Source organism: Garra rufa, chromosome 3, assembly GCF_049309525.1.
Source record: "Garra rufa chromosome 3, GarRuf1.0, whole genome shotgun sequence".
NCBI lineage: Eukaryota > Metazoa > Chordata > Actinopteri > Cypriniformes > Cyprinidae > Garra > Garra rufa.
In genome coordinates, this window is record NC_133363.1 from 25,905,939 (window position 1) to 25,923,360 (window position 17,422).

The following is a 17,422-nucleotide window of genomic DNA, read 5'->3' on the forward strand; positions in this document are numbered from 1 at the left end:
TGTAGGATGATGGGTTCACATTTCCGGTGAATACGGGTCCGTGAGCTGATCCGGTTAGTTATAGGTTGAATCTGGTAGATGGTGGTTGAGGCTTGGGTGCGTAGCTGGAGCTGGCGACAGAGGGTGTTCGAGATGAAGTTTCCCGCTGACCCGGAGTCGATGAGGGCTGCGACTGTAACACAGGAGGCGTGGGTGGTTAACTGAACATTGGTAGTCAGAGGATGCATGTTATCCAATTCAGAACGTATTACACTCACCAAAGATCGTATAGGACGTAGAGGACAGTTGATTCGGACGTGCCCCGCAGCCCCACAGTACATGCAAAGACCCCGGGTCAGCCTTCTCTGTCGCTCAGCTGCAGAGATCTTTCCTGACTCCAGGATCATTGGTTCTGGAGGGCTGGCGGATGTTACTGGTCGGAGGAGTGCAGTAGTGGCGGACTGATCTTGGTAGGATTTTAGACGATCTGAACAACGAAGTGACTGGGTAGCTCGGGTATTCTTGGATCCTGGCCGGTAGGTTATGGTGAAGTTGAATCGGGAAAAGAACAGGGACCATCTTGCCTGACGGGGACAGAGCCGTTTGGCGTCTCGGAGGTACTGTAGGTTCTTGTGATCTGTTATCACCTGGAACGTGTGGTTGGATCCCTCTAACCAATGTCGCCACTCCTCCAGAGCGAGCTTGATGGCAAGGAGCTCGCGGTTGCCGATGTCATAGTTCCTCTCCGCAGGGCTGAGCTTCCGGGAATAGTAGGCACAGGGATGAAGCAATGGAGGAGTACCATGATGTTGTGACAGAATACCTCCCACGCCGGTAGTAGATGCGTCCACCTCTACCACGAAAGGGAGATCAGGGTCAGGATGGGTTAGAAGAGGTGCCTGTGTAAATGCTTCCTTGAGTTTATGGAAGGCTGCGGCCGAGTCAGGGTTCCAGAGTAGAGTTCGTGGTTTTCCTTTGAGCAGACTGGTAAGTGGAGCAGTGATGATGCTGTAGTTCTTGATAAACCGGCGGTAGAAATTGGCGAAACCTAAGAATCGTTGAAGCTCTTTGATAGTAGTGGGTTCTGGCCAGGATACAACTGCAGATACCTTCCTCTCGTCCATACGGACCCCCTTCTGGTCGATGACGTATCCAAGGAAGTGTACTGCTGATAGGTGAAATGAACATTTTTCCGCCTTGAGATACAGGTGATGATCCCGTAATCTTTGAAGGACCTCCGCAACGTGGAGGCGATGTTCGGCCTCACTCCGGGAGTAAATCAGAATATCGTCTATGTAGACGACGACAAAGTGGTGCAGAAACTCCCGGAGTACCTCGTGAATGAAGTTCTGAAATACGGAGGGGGCGTTGACCAAACCATAGGGCATGACCAAGTACTCGTAGTGGCCAATAGGGGTCACGAAGGCAGTCTTCCACTCGTCCCCCTCACGTATCCTCACGAGGTTGTACGCGCTGCGGAGGTCCAACTTCGTAAACACCCTGGCAGTGCGTAGTTGTTCGAGGGCCGCAGGGACGAGAGGAAGGGGATACCGGAACTTGATGGTGCCTTGATTGAGTATGCGGTAATCGATGCATGGCCGCAGCCCTCCATCCTTCTTTGCCACGAAGAAAAAACTGGATGCTGCGGGTGATGTTGATGGTCGGATGTAACCCTGATCGAGAGCCTCCTGTATGTACCCCTCCATTGCCTTGGTCTCCGGAAGCGACAGCGGGTAGATCTTACCTCTGGGCATTGGAGCATCCGGAACTAGGTCAATGGCGCAGTCCCATGGCCGATGTGGAGGTAGCTGGGAAGCTCTCTTGGGGCAGAAGACGTCTTGAAATGACGAATAAATGGCAGGAATCTGGACTGACTGTTTCTCAACAGGACTTTCGACGGAGGTGACGTTGACAGGTAGTATCTTGTGTCTAGGACGTGGAAGATCTGGGAAGCATTGGTTGGTACATTCTTTTCCCCATTTTGTCACCTCTCCTGTGCCCCAAGAGAGGATGGGATCATGCTTCACCAGCCACGGGCGCCCCAAGATGATGTCCATAGTGGCTCCCTCCAGAACCAGAAACTGAATCTCCTCACGGTGTAAAACTCCGATCTGTAGGATGATGGGTTCACATTTCCGGTGAATACGGGTCCGTGAGCTGATCCGGTTAGTTATAGGTTGAATCTGGTAGATGGTGGTTGAGGCTTGGGTGCGTAGCTGGAGCTGGCGACAGAGGGTGTTCGAGATGAAGTTTCCCGCTGACCCGGAGTCGATGAGGGCTGCGACTGTAACACAGGAGGCGTGGGTGGTTAACTGAACATTGGTAGTCAGAGGATGCATGTTATCCAATTCAGAACGTATTACACTCACCAAAGATCGTATAGGACGTAGAGGACAGTTGAGTCGGACGTGCCCCGCAGCCCCACAGTACATGCAAAGACCCCGGGTCAGCCTTCTCTGTCGCTCAGCTGCAGAGATCTTTCCTGACTCCAGGATCATTGGTTCTGGAGGGCTGGCGGATGTTACTGGTCGGAGGAGTGCAGTAGTGGCGGACTGATCTTGGTAGGATTTTAGACGATCTGAACAACGAAGTGACTGGGTAGCTCGGGTATTCTTGGATCCTTGCCGGTAGGTTATGGTGAAGTTGAATCGGGAAAAGAACAGGGACCATCTTGCCTGACGGGGACAGAGCCGTTTGGCGTCTCGGAGGTACTGTAGGTTCTTGTGATCTGTTATCACCTGGAACGTGTGGTTGGATCCCTCTAACCAATGTCGCCACTCCTCCAGAGCGAGCTTGATGGCAAGGAGCTCGCGGTTGCCGATGTCATAGTTCCTCTCCGCAGGGCTGAGCTTCCGGGAATAGTAGGCACAGGGATGAAGCAATGGAGGAGTACCATGATGTTGTGACAGAATACCTCCCACGCCGGTAGTAGATGCGTCCACCTCTACCACGAAAGGGAGATCAGGGTCAGGATGGGTTAGAAGAGGTGCCTGTGTAAATGCTTCCTTGAGTTTATGGAAGGCTGCGGCCGAGTCAGGGTTCCAGAGTAGAGTTCGTGGTTTTCCTTTGAGCAGACTGGTAAGTGGAGCAGTGATGATGCTGTAGTTCTTGATAAACCGGCGGTAGAAATTGGCGAAACCTAAGAATCGTTGAAGCTCTTTGATAGTAGTGGGTTCTGGCCAGGATACAACTGCAGATACCTTCCTCTCATCCATACGGACCCCCTTCTGGTCGATGACGTATCCAAGGAAGTGTACTGCTGATAGGTGAAATGAACATTTTTCCGCCTTGAGATACAGGTGATGATCCCGTAATCTTTGAAGGACCTCCGCAACGTGGAGGCGATGTTCGGCCTCACTCCGGGAGTAAATCAGAATATCGTCTATGTAGACGACGACAAAGTGGTGCAGAAACTCCCGGAGTACCTCGTGAATGAAGTTCTGAAATACGGAGGGGGCGTTGACCAAACCATAGGGCATGACCAAGTACTCGTAGTGGCCAATAGGGGTCACGAAGGCAGTCTTCCACTCGTCCCCCTCACGTATCCTCACGAGGTTGTACGCGCTGCGGAGGTCCAACTTCGTAAACACCCTGGCAGTGCGTAGTTGTTCGAGGGCCGCAGGGACGAGAGGAAGGGGATACCGGAACTTGATGGTGCCTTGATTGAGTATGCGGTAATCGATGCATGGCCGCAGCCCTCCATCCTTCTTTGCCACGAAGAAAAAACTGGATGCTGCGGGTGATGTTGATGGTCGGATGTAACCCTGATCGAGAGCCTCCTGTATGTACCCCTCCATTGCCTTGGTCTCCGGAAGCGACAGCGGGTAGATCTTACCTCTGGGCATTGGAGCATCCGGAACTAGGTCAATGGCGCAGTCCCATGGCCGATGTGGAGGTAGCTGGGAAGCTCTCTTGGGGCAGAAGACGTCTTGAAATGACGAATAAATGGCAGGAATCTGGACTGACTGTTTCTCAACAGGACTTTCGACGGAGGTGACGTTGACAGGTAGTATCTTGTGTCTAGGACGTGGAAGATCTGGGAAGCATTGGTTGGTACATTCTTTTCCCCATTTTGTCACCTCTCCTGTGCCCCAAGAGAGGATGGGATCATGCTTCACCAGCCACGGGCGCCCCAAGATGATGTCCATAGTGGCTCCCTCCAGAACCAGAAACTGAATCTCCTCACGGTGTAAAACTCCGATCTGTAGGATGATGGGTTCACATTTCCGGTGAATACGGGTCCGTGAGCTGATCCGGTTAGTTATAGGTTGAATCTGGTAGATGGTGGTTGAGGCTTGGGTGCGTAGCTGGAGCTGGCGACAGAGGGTGTTCGAGATGAAGTTTCCCGCTGACCCGGAGTCGATGAGGGCTGCGACTGTAACACAGGAGGCGTGGGTGGTTAACTGAACATTGGTAGTCAGAGGATGCATGTTATCCAATTCAGAACGTATTACACTCACCAAAGATCGTATAGGACGTAGAGGACAGTTGAGTCGGACGTGCCCCGCAGCCCCACAGTACATGCAAAGACCCCGGGTCAGCCTTCTCTGTCGCTCAGCTGCAGAGATCTTTCCTGACTCCAGGATCATTGGTTCTGGTTCTGGAGGGCTGGCGGATGTTACTGGTCGGAGGAGTGCAGTAGTGGCGGACTGATCTTGGTAGGATTTTAGACGATCTGAACAACGAAGTGACTGCTGAATGAATTTTTCCAATCCCATGGAATCGTCCAAAGCAGCTAACTGCATCCGGAGATTGGGTTCTAGACCGAGCCGGTACGTGGTCAGTAACGATCGCTCATTCCATCCGCTGGCAGCGGCCAAAGTGCGAAAACGCAGGGAGTAATCTTGTGTCGTCATACTTCCCTGCTTTAGATGATACAATTGTTCTCCTGCGGATACTTCTGCATCAGAACGTCCGAAAACCTCTTTAAAACGAGCGACGAAGGCCTGGATCGAATGGATTGCCGGCCCGGCCTGTTGATATAACGTGTCCGCCCATTTGAGAGCTGGTCCGGTAAGCAGAGACGTGATGAAGGCTATTTTCGAAGAATCTGTGGGATAGAGAGCAGGTTGCATTGTGAATATTAATGAACATTGTAACAGGAATCCGCTGCACTCCTCCGCCCCGCCAGAGTAGGGCGCTGGTCGGGCCATGGGACTGGAAGGGACATTGACGGGAGCCGAAGAAGTGCTGGGTGCCGGTGGTGCGGTGGGACGAACTGAAGTTGGAGTGGTGGCATGACTAGCCAACAAAACCTTCCTGAGTGAGTCCACCAGCTCTTGAAATGGATCCAGATTGCTCATGCTGATACTGTGTTGGTCCGGGCTAACTGTTACGGAAGCAGACCAAACAAGAGAGGTTAGTGATAATAATAACAATGTTTATTTTCAGCAGAGCGTTGTGGATAAGATGACGTGCAGAACCGGGTAAGTATAACAGTCCAGGTATGATACTTGATGAATAGAGATGAATACTGATGATAGATCTTTTCCTTTCCAAGAACGACGGGAGGAGGACTTCGACCCACACACACACACACACACACACACCGTTGGTGACAGACAGACTGGCTTACGGCTGACCACCGCTGACTGGAACAGAGAACAGACTTCGTACTGGAACAAATGAGAAAGCAGGAAAGTTTCAACAGGTAAGAAGCGAGGTAAGTATATCCTTGAAGTTTGTGAACTCGACAGAGAAACACAATGAGTCCGCTTCGTGCAAACGAGCCCGGACACTGAGTGAGGTGTGTGGTGTGCTTATATGTGGTGCTGGTGATTGGCTTCAGGTGCGTCTGATTAGTAATCAGGTGACTGTGATCGTTGTGTGAGTGAGGGAGTAGAACCTGGCCAATCCGTGACACATGTAGCATTAACGCATTTAATTTGTTCACTACTTTTTGCCAGCCCTCTCTCCTTGCTTTTGCAGCCTTTGCAGTGTTCCCTTGCATTTTAATTAAACTCTGAAACTCCTGAAATCCCTCAATCAAGAGTTCTCTTGCTCTGCTGCAGAAAAATACTGTGCGCGCTCCTTCGACATTTTCACCGACCAATCAAAGAGTTGCCGATCAATGTTTCTACTATCGATACGTAGCCCCTTTTAAGCCACCCAGTGATCTCAGATTACTTCATCCAGCTATACTAATCATCAACAACAGGTGCGTTCGGAGAACCGGAATAGCTATCTCATAGTTAGCGCGATGATTTGATCTTGGATGTGTCATTTGATCTTGGATGTAGTAAGCGAGGTACGAAGAATGGACCCCAGAAATAACCAAATATGTATCTCAAGATCAATTCTAAACATAAATGTCAGGAATATAGACCTGTTTTGTTGTGTTTTCGCCCCTGTTTCTGTTCCTGTGTGCCCTTATTTGGTCCTGTTCCTGTCCTCTTTTAGTCTAATTAGTCATTCTGTTCACCTGTGTTTAATTATCCCATGTACTTAAGTTCAAGTCCTTGCATTCTGTTTCTGTAGGGTCTCTATAGTCCTATACGTGTCTTTTTTGTTCCCGGTCTGGATTACCCTGTGTTTCCGAAGGGTAGCGCCGAGAACCGGGAGGCTCACAAATTCCCGCTCCTGCCTCCTCCTCCTCCGTCGTCTGTCATCCCTTTGCTCACCCTCAGTCCACTATATGTGCGGTGGGCTCACCGTGGATCTGCCATGCTCCTTTTGCGTTATTGCTGGAGGATCCCCTGTCTCCGCCTCGGCCTGTCGACCCAGAACCTCCACCATGGCTCCTAGCTCCTTCCTCTCTGCCATAGCCTGGCAATCCATTGGCTCTACTGATCTCCCTTGTCCCTCCTGCTCCGCCTTGGTCCGTTGTTGTCCATCCTAGCTCATCCCTCCTTCTCTCCCGCTCCATCAGGCTCTTTCATCAGGCTCTTTTACCCCTAAACTAAATATGCTAGGACTGAATCCAAGCCAAGTGGCAAAAAATTGAGGTAGTTTTTGATTCAGATTTTAATTTTAAATCTCATGTATGTAATATTACCAAAACTGCATATTTTCGCATTGATTTAAAAATCTTTTATTAGTTTATAAGGCATTACATGGACTTGCTCCAGACTATCTTTCAAAAATGCTTAGATCATATGAAGCCAGAAGGACTCTGAGGACTTCAAATTCTTTTCTTCTAACTGTACCTCGTACTAGAACTAAAAAAAAATTGGTGATGCTGCTTTTAGCTGTTAGCTTTTAACTGTTATCTGAACAACCTTCCAGAGGACATAAGATGTGCCAAAAACATTAATAGTTTAAAATCAAAATTTAAAAACTCTTTTTTTCAGTCTGGCTTTCCTGTAATGTACTATAAAATCTTGGTATATTTGATGTTTTTCTTCATTTTAATGTTTTGCTTTAGATTTTATATATATATTATTTATTATTATTATTTATTATTTATTATTATATATATATTCTTTAATTTTGTTTTTGTGTTTTAAATGGTTTATTTCCATTTCATATCTATTGTATGTTGTTTGCTTTGCTTAATGGTGGAAAAGGCATCTCTTTAGGTATATTCTCATAGATCTTTGCCCGTAAAATCATTATTCAAGAAGAACAAGAAATGACTTTGCTACCTCAGATACTATGAAGAATGAAGAAGCCATTTAAAATTTTGAGGTTTATTATTAGGTTCATCAAATGTAATTAAATTGATTTATGAAAACTGGCAACATCCATCGACCAAAATGCCAGCAGAGGTTAATTTACCCAACCATTCACAGAGCTATGTGTGACAATGTGGATTGTGGAGATCTATTGTTTTCAAGGATGTCTTGATAAATCATTAGTTCTTGTGAAATTGCAGTCTTTACGTTTTCCTTGTTCGTCTTTAGCTATGTCTTTTGTGCTTGGTTAACAATGTTGAATGTTTCCTGCCTCGCCAGAGTGATATTTTCAGTTTTTTGAAACAGGAGATATTTCTTACTCTTAAATAACTATTGATTTATATTCTCACATTGACAACAACTGGTTTCAAAACCTCAACAATATTATTACAGTTTCCAAGGAGGACTTTGACAGTTTGTTGCTGCAACTCTGTAGGAGTTGAGAGATCGGTACAACTACTGATGAAGGTCAGAACTGTATATTGGTGTGGGTTAAGATAGTTATACAATGACCAGCACTGGTGAATCATCTGCTTTTCACACATTTTCCACCACATTTTGTCAGTATTCTTGATTAATTCTAAAATGAACAATTAAGGATGTCACAGCCCTTGCCATTAAACACAGTTGGCAGTCATTGGCTTTAGATTCACACAGATATAAGGAAGTTGGAATGCAATTTCAATGTTATTTTCACACTGTATTGAAGACAAACTCATACTCACAGTATTATAACATGTGAGGAGTGCATCTTCCCAATTAAATCTAAATGGTTTGCTCAGATCCAGCATGTTATCGTTGCATGGCTGTATCACAGTTTTGCTTGAGAAATTCAAGAGCTTTACTCTCACTCCTTCCCATCTAATTAAACGCTAACTATCATACCGCTGTACTAGAATCAGATGTTCCATTTAGTAAAACATACTCACTGGATATTTCTGATTATGGCAAGCTAATTAACATGCACTTTGGTGTATAATCTACATAATACACTTGCTGAATGCCAATGCGCCTCTGTGAAAAAAAAAAAAAAAAAAAAAAAAAAACAGAAGGTTTGGTGGAATAAATAATCTCTGAACTGGTTTTAATCACTGAGCTGGAGTCAATCATGCTGGGAGGGTATACATTCATGCCGTTGTCTGCGACCAGACGGCAGTACTTGAAATTTGTGCCGCCAGGCTTTTCTGAATGAGCGATTTTTGAACTGAAAGAGTGCAGAGGATGACAATTGCACAAGTCAAGACTTATATTTGTCTTTTTAATTTCAAAAGAACTGAAAGTAATTTATTGACTGAGTGCACAGAGTCCTAAAGGCATATCTCTCGTTCGGGACTCTCCGCCACGTCTGGTAGCCTCGGTGGGGTGTGAGTATTTTAGGCTATTGTGCACTCGCTGATTGTAAGATGTCCTGTAATGATTAGAGCAGCTTATCTGAGCTGTCCTTAATTCACCTGAGACAGAAAGAATTTGCATACAATCACAACCCATAGGTCCAAAAAACTTGATTAGCCATATTTCCCCTTAGAATGCAGTTTCTGTGCTCCAAGGTTAAAGATGAAATCCCCACTATGGCAGCAGTTATTGTACAGTTCTACCCTAAAGGATTCTGATGGGATGAAAAATATCTCTCAGAGGTGGAGAGTCCTCAGGGTCTGAACATAAAAGGACTGTAAGCGTAAACAATTTTTTATCATCTACAATTTAAGCACAGGTAATATAAATCATGTGAGCTCTACATGTCAACTGCATTAACAATCCTCCCATTCTTTGTGGTGAAATTAATTATTTACAGCTTATAACCAGACTACTGAATCAAATAAGAGTTATTGAATTTATACATGTAAAGTTACAAACACATACACATTGTAATATGCACCGCAAGCACCGTGGCAATAATCGCTGCTGTCATAACAGGCAGATTAATGGTTTTCGCCAAGTAGCAAGTGGCTCTATGCTACAGTGAGCTCCCATCTTTCATCTCATATTGTGCTAATTAGATTTTTCTCTCATATACAAATTGCATAAAGGATATACTGAGGTGTCCTGTTGTTGTAAATTAGCTGTGAATTTATGAGCATTTTGGCTTGTGGTGCTGAGCTTATCAAAAGGAATCGTATGTAAAAACGTGAAGCTCAGGTCATGCATAATGTTCTCCGTTATTCTCAGCTTGAATGAATGTCTGGTTGCTGTTTGTCACTATTTGAGTCATACCTGAATCACCTTGACCCTTTAGGGCAGAAGATGTGTGATTTTCTTCCAAATGGCCTGCTTTTTATAACCACTTTACACAGGAGGAGATGCCATTCCAGCAACACCTCTCAATCGTTTCCAGGGATTTAGCCGCTGGAGAAATGAAATCATTTCTCATGCATGTTCTCCTGCTGAGTTCTACATGAGAAGCTATTGTTTTGACAAACTTTTTTTCCATCTGAACTATTCCTGACTTTTGACCATGTGCTGGCTGCGTGGCCAGTGACTGTGAAACTAGATGTGACGGTCGTTCGATGACTGCAGGGCGCTGATGCAGAGACTTTTATAAAACTGAAATGACAGACGTGTTGTCCAACCACAGGGGTTGACATAGAGAGAAATGTCTGTTTTGATCTTTCAACAGGTGTGAAAACCTGTCAGTAATATATTTCTGCAAACATGAAGGTCCAAAGGGAATGAAGTGCAAAATGTGATTTCGTCTGGTTTTTAGGGCTTTTGAGATTGAGACTGTCTGCTTTTGGCCTCCTTCGCAACCTTTAAAACTCAGAATTGTATTAATGGAGATATTTTGCAGATCAAATTAACATGGTTATTGTGAAGGTACCAAGTTGTTACCCATACAAAATTGATGATTTTGAATTTGGAGTTCTTGTTGTTCAATTGGAAGAACATAGTTAAAGGATTAGTTCACTGCAGAATTAAAATTTCCTGGTAATTTACTCATCTAAGATGTTTATGTCTTTCTTTCTTCAGTCAAAAAGAAGGTTTTTCCAGGATTTTTCTCCATATAGTAGACTTCAATGGTAGACAACAGGTTGAAGGTCCAAGTTTCAATGCAGCTTCAAAAGGCTCTACACAATCCCATCCGAGGAATAAGGGTCTTATCTAGTAAAAATGATTAGTCATTTTCAAAAAAGAATAAATTGTATATACTTTTTAAGCACAAATGCTCATCTTGCACTACCTTGATTTCACACATTGAAGTCACCCACTGTATACAAAGTGAACGTGCAAAGAAAGTCAGATCCTTTACAAAAAAAGGTAGAACAACGATTTTAAAATTGGAAGAGAAAATGAGATGGAGTTTTTCACCCTACCCTACTTCTTTGGAAATGGAGTACACAGACAAAGAACTAACCGCACGTCAGAATTGTGGATTCAAGTCGCATGACTCGACTCGGACGCGAGTCCCAAATGTGATGACTTGACTTGACATAATCAAAGAAGACTTGCGACTCGACTTAGACTTTGTCAGCAATGACTCGAGACTTGACTTGGACTTAAACCTTGTGACTAGGCAAGTCTTTATGGACTCCTTCTAAAAAAAAAAAAAAAAAAAATATAGGCTGATCAATATAGGCTGGTTACTGAAGTGTATGATCACACTGGTATGATTAGCACTTTTGGCACTGAGACGCTAAATGATCGCTAAATGAAACGTATGTTACAGATAAAGTTCACTCTATTCTTTCTGTTTACCAGCCACTCACTTTCATGTCTTTCAAGAAATAGATGAATTCATGAAAAAGGAATGTCTGTATTACATATTAGCAAGTTATTAAATATTTGACTCAACTGTTTCATTAAAATCACTGAATCCTTAACAAACTGAAACAGTGGGCTCAAATTATTAATTCAATTAGGCCTATATTTTTTCACGAACTGATTAATTACCACTAATAATTATATCTTTTATAATTGTACTATTATAATTTTAATAGTAGACTATTGTCGACTTTAAATGTACTGTAGTAATTTATACAGAGACACACTAATTTGGGCAAACAACACTAATGACTTGTTTAGGACTTGAAGCTTAAAGTTTAGGACTTGCAACTCGACTTAGACTTGCCCGTCTTGACTTGGGACTTGTCTGTCTTGACTCGGGACTTGACTCAAGACTTACTTGTGACTTGCTAAACAATGACTTGGTCCCACCTCTGCTGCACGTGACCTTTCTAACATGATTACATAATGCTTTAAGTCGTAGCATTGCAGAGCTAGTGCAAGATGAGCATTTTGGTTTAAAAGTATATATATATATATATATATATATATATATATATATATATATAGATCCCTTTGAAGCTGCATTGAAACCTGCTGATCCCCACTAAAGTCTACTATATGGAGAAAAATCCTGGAATGTTTTCCTCAAAATCCTTAATTTCTTTTTGACTGAAGAAAGAAAGACATGAACATCTTGGGTGACATTGGGGTGAGTAAATCAAGAAAATTTAATTCAGGAATGAACTAATCCTTTAATTTGAATTGGCTCCTTTCTGTAATAAGGCTACATGTGAACATTTCTTATTTACCTTCACGTGGCACAGAGTCTGTTAAAAACAAATCAGCTTAATTTACTTTTAAGTCACTTTGTTATTGCATGCTATTAAATGAGTGATGGAAGAAATTACTAAATTACTATCATTGTCTACCTTGGACCCTCTCAAACACATTGTCAATAGAATGCATTAGAAAAGCTTGCCTGAAGGTCCACTTAATTAGACCTATATTCATTCTCACTCTGCACAGCAAATTTCTGGAGTTCGAAAATCAGGAGTTAGGCAAAAAAGTGCGAAAGTGTTAAATTTTTGGAGTTTATTTTTTAACTCTCACTACATTTTGTGTTACGGGATACTCCCTGGCTGTGTTGTATTTCGGAGTTCATTCATTGGTGTTCAGGAGCACGTTTTAACGTTACATCAGGAGCGCGCCATGACACGAGCCTGGTTGTGCCACACGAGGACTGATGAAGTTGTCTACTTCGTCTTGAGGTAGGTAAAAAACTAATTCCAAAATGTTCTTTATCTTCTGACAGACCGCTGATTACATAGCTGTTACGTTATATACTGTGTACTGACGCCAATAACCGCGGCGAACTTTGTGTTGAATGAATCTCCGATGCAAAACATGGCTGTTTTGAGCGGACTTTTTTTCCCGATGTGAACAAGCTAATATTAGCTAACGTCTTTCTGTTCACCTTATTTTTGTAAACGAGTGTTTTGCTGTCAAATTTAAGTAGTGACTCGCTCAAGAAACATTCTGTTAAGCTTCCATAAAGTAATGCCTACGAGACGAGGTAATATCTAGCAATGTCAGTAAACTGAAGTGTCTAACGTTACCCTGGCTTAAAACATCATAGTTTATCCATGAACGTGTAACGTTAAAGTTATGCCTGTAATGTTTTGAGTCATAACGGCTAACGTTACAAATGTTTTAGTAGTGACTCGTGTCTTAATGAGAGTTCGTGGCTTTCATATTAAACATTTTGCATTTTCAATCACACTAACATTAGAGGTTATTTTAAATTACATGTTTTCTCTTCTTTGTCAGGATGTTGACAAGTGCAGGATGGAGGGAAGTAGTAGTAAAACTGGACGAAATTTGTTTCTCAGATTTTCTCAATTCAGGTGAGTTATATGTTTAGTAATCAGTTAATAAAGAGTAAGTGACTGTAATTTTATGATTTGTTTTGTTAATAACATGTTGTTGATGTTATTGTGTAGTCCAACAGAAGTTTTTGATACCAGAAAACGACACTGAAAATCACAGATGACTAGGGCTCAGCTGATGTACTACACGTTTTCTTGCTTCTTGGATGTCAAAGGACTGGTAAGGGTTAAATAATATTTCAAAATTTTATTGGAAAATATATATATATATATATATTGTTACATTTGTCTGAACAATTATCGTTTTTTTTTTTTTTTAGATTTACAAGAGTTATCACGGATGCTTGAAATAGTGGTTGCTACAAGGATCCTGGAAAAATTGAACACTTGGAAAGTAATTAAGGCCATGAAGATCAATTTTGAAGAGGCAACATATCATCTGGTGAAAAGGTTTGTTTAGACAACACTATTATGTTCCAAATATTTAGCTTGAATTAATTCACTCATCCAGTCATCCAAGATGTTCATGTCTTTCTTTCATCAGTCATAAAGAAATAGTGTTTTATGAGGAAAGCATTGCAGGATTTTTCTCAACATAGTGGATTTCTGTGGTGCTTAACGGGTTGAATACATTTATATTACAGTTTTTAACCTCAAATGCTGGTCTTGTCTACCTCTGCGATGCACATGCATACTCTGTGCACTCTGGTTCAATACATTTAGAGTATATCGAAAAACTCTTCTCATTTTATCATTGATGTTCAACCTTTTTTTTCTTTCTTTTTTTGTTGCAAAGGGCATTTGATCATCTTTGCACGTTCACTTTGTAAACACTGGGTCGGTACTTCTACAGCGATGTAGGACAATTTGGAAGTTAGATATGGATGAAACTGAGATGGTAGTTTTTTGACGTACCCTAACTGTCTTGAACCAGAGTGCACAAAGTACGTATGCTCAATGCACAGCTAGACAAGATGAGCATTTGTGGTTAAGACGTGCACAAATATTAATTTATTAATGAAAGTAACACATTGTTTTGCTAGATAAGACCCTTCTTCCCCGGCTGGGATGGTTTAGAGCCATTTGAAGTTGCATTGAAACTGCAATTCTGAAATTCAAACTCGCAAGCACCATTTAAGTTATATGGAGAGAAATGCTGTGAAATGAATGTTTTTCTTAAAAAAACAATTTCTTTGTGACTGAAGAAAGAAAAGAAATACATGAACCTCTTGGATGACAAGCAGGTGAGTAAATTATCTGTATTTTTTGTTCTGGAAGTGGACTCTTCCTTTAATGCCTATTGTTTATAAAGGGATGTTTATCTTGTGTTTCAGTCATGCCAAAGTCTTGATGACCATCACCTGGCCACTAAAGAAAAACCCTCAGCCATATCTTCTTGCCTCAGGGACATCAAAAGCACAGGTTTCCACCTTTTACATTGTCTTGGACAGAGAAGTTTCGCCTTGTCAGTCATGTACATCCTTGGGTATTGTTGAAGAGCTGTTCAAGTAAAGTAAAGTATCATGATGCTCTGTCCAGCCTGTACATATATTTTTTTTTTTTTACAGACAAATGTATATAATATTGATATAGGTACAACTGAAGTCAAAGAACTGAGAGCAAGGCAGTTGAACAAGCAATAATTTTCTTATTTAAGCAAAATGTTAAGTTCTGTCCTCATGGAATGTATCCTGGTATCACTGTGGATTTTTTCTTGTTACTTCATCTGATTTATATCTACCTCATTTTATAATCATTCAGGCTTGATTTTATATAATGCAATGATGTGTTGTTGACTATGCTGTATACAATTTTACTAAACATTTCCTGTTGGCACTGCAGACATATTAAATGTAAATGTTTTGCTGTTAGATTTTACAGTATTTTATGACAGCAGTTAATTTCAAAGTGTTTACATGCATGGAATTTCTAAATCCAATCTATGTATTTCCTCAAATAAAAGCAGAAAGTTGAGAGTATGGCTTTCAGTGTAGTCATTTCCACATAAAACATATTGTGTTTTTAACACTGGTTAAAGAGTTTAAATTATAATTAACTAAATTTTAGAGTTAAAATTACTCTCCAAATTATTAATATTTTAACTCCAGAAAGTGTTAAAATTTAACTCTGAGAGAGTGTTAAAAATTCAACTCCAAGAGCGGAGTTATTTTAACTCTGCGCTGGAGTCTATTTGATGGTCACGCATGTACACTCAGATTGAGTTGATTTTAACTACCAGGGAGTTTATTCCAAAGACCAGAATTTGCTGTGTGGGAGTGTAAAACAGAGGAGGGAGAGGGAAAGGGCTGTTTTGTGCTCTCTCTGCTGAGTTGACTGGGACTGTAAATGTGAATGCTCTCTCTGCAGTGTAGCACAGCTTGAACACGGCAGTGCCTGTATTTCTTTCTGAACTGCGGAAATGAAGTGATTGTAAAATCTAAGGGTTTTTTAAAAAATGTATCTTGGCCTTAAAATAGCCAGAATAATCAGGAAGGAGAGGGAGTAACATATCAGGAGATTGTGACCAAGACTGATTGTGTGATTGTGGTAAAAACCTGTGACCACAAGGAAAACTTTTTTCTCTTACATAGAAATACACGTTCCTGGTGGTATTAATGTCCTTGTTATACAATAAAAAAACTTGTCATGTTATCTTTTTTGGTGATAATTGCCTCCTTGCTGTGATTATGCCGTCATGCATCACAGACATTACTGGAGTGTGAATAGGGGGATGCTGTTTTATGTTGTAAGTACACTCTCAAATACCATTTGATTTTAATTTGTTAAATTATTTATATAATAGCACAATCAGTTGAGAACAATTTTTATACTATTATATATTTAAAATAATCTTTGTTGGGATTAAGCAAAACTGTTTAGGGAAAATCAAGAAATCCTTGTGAACATTTGCAGTGCCTTGCAAAAGTATTCATACCCCTTCATTTTTTTTTTCACATTTTGTTTTGTTGCAGCATTTTTTCCACATCAATCTACATACACCATAATGACAAACCACAAAACAGGTTTGTAACAACTTTGCAAATTTATTAGAAATAAAAAACTGAAAAGATCCCGTTGCATAAGTATTCATACCTGGGACACTCGAAATTTAGCTCAAGAGCATTCATATTGCTTCTAGATGTTACTACTCTTCGAGTGGATTTAACCTGTGGCAAATTCATTTGAATGAGTATGATTTAGAAAGGCTCACACCTCTAAGAAAAGGTCTAACAGCTGAAAATGCATATCAGAGCAAAAGTCCTGAGGTCAAGATAACTGCCTGTAGAGGTCAGTGACAGACTTGCGTTAAGGCAATGATCTAGGGAAGAGGTCAGAAAAAAAATCTGATGCATTGAAGGTTCACAGAAGCATGTAGCCTCCATTATCCATAATGGAAGACGATAGGAACAACTAGGACTCTGGTTGAGGCTGCCATGCTTTTTAAACTTCCTTATGTGGATTTGAGCTGTTTTTCTAACCGTAGTATCACAGGATTCATACCGGAGCTTTTTATGACTTAAGTGCAACGTCATATCGTGTGAGTTACCGAGCAAACCTACTGAATTAGAAAACTCATTCATATGAAGCTGTATATTTGTGACGAGAACTTTCAGAAATATCAGTTGTGTGAAAATTAGGCTTTATCAATCAAAACTCTGTACCTGTAAATTGTACTTTTTGTGAAAAGTCATTGGAGTTTTACTACCTCTATTGTTCATTTCAGCTGGAAACTGCAGTGATTCGTACATATATGTACATTTTTTTTTCAGTTTTGCAAAAATGTATATACAGGTCCTTTTCAAAAAAATTAGCATATTGTGATAAAGTTCATTATTTTCTGTAATGTACTGATAAACATTAGACTTTCATATATTTTAGATTCATTACTACACAACTGAAGTAGTTCAAGCCTTTTATTGTTTTAATATTGATGATTTTGGCATACAGCTCATGAAAACCCAAAATTCCTATCTCAAAAAATTAGCATATTTCATCCGACCAATAAAAGAAAAGTGTTTTTAATACAAAAAAAGTCAACCTTCAAATAATTATGTTCAGTTATGCACTCAATACTTGGTCGGGAATCAGCCTGTGGCACTGCTGAGGTGTTATGGAGGCCTAGGATGCTTCGATAGCGGCCTTAAGCTCATCCAGAGTGTTGGGTCTTGTAATGTATTCCAGGCTTAAGTACAGACATATTGCTATATCTGTCTTAAAATGCAG

General features: G+C 41.5%; 1 long non-coding RNA gene across 1 annotated transcript; it reads left to right on the top strand.

The window, feature by feature from the left end:
• The first annotated feature begins 13,204 nt into the window (after window positions 1–13,204).
• On the top strand, window positions 13,205–15,014 carry LOC141331382 (uncharacterized). The gene is made up of 3 exons (XR_012355255.1): window positions 13,205–13,418; window positions 13,519–13,648; window positions 14,533–15,014. It is a non-coding gene; the product is annotated as an uncharacterized lncRNA (long non-coding RNA).
• Window positions 15,015–17,422: the final 2,408 nt, after the last annotated feature.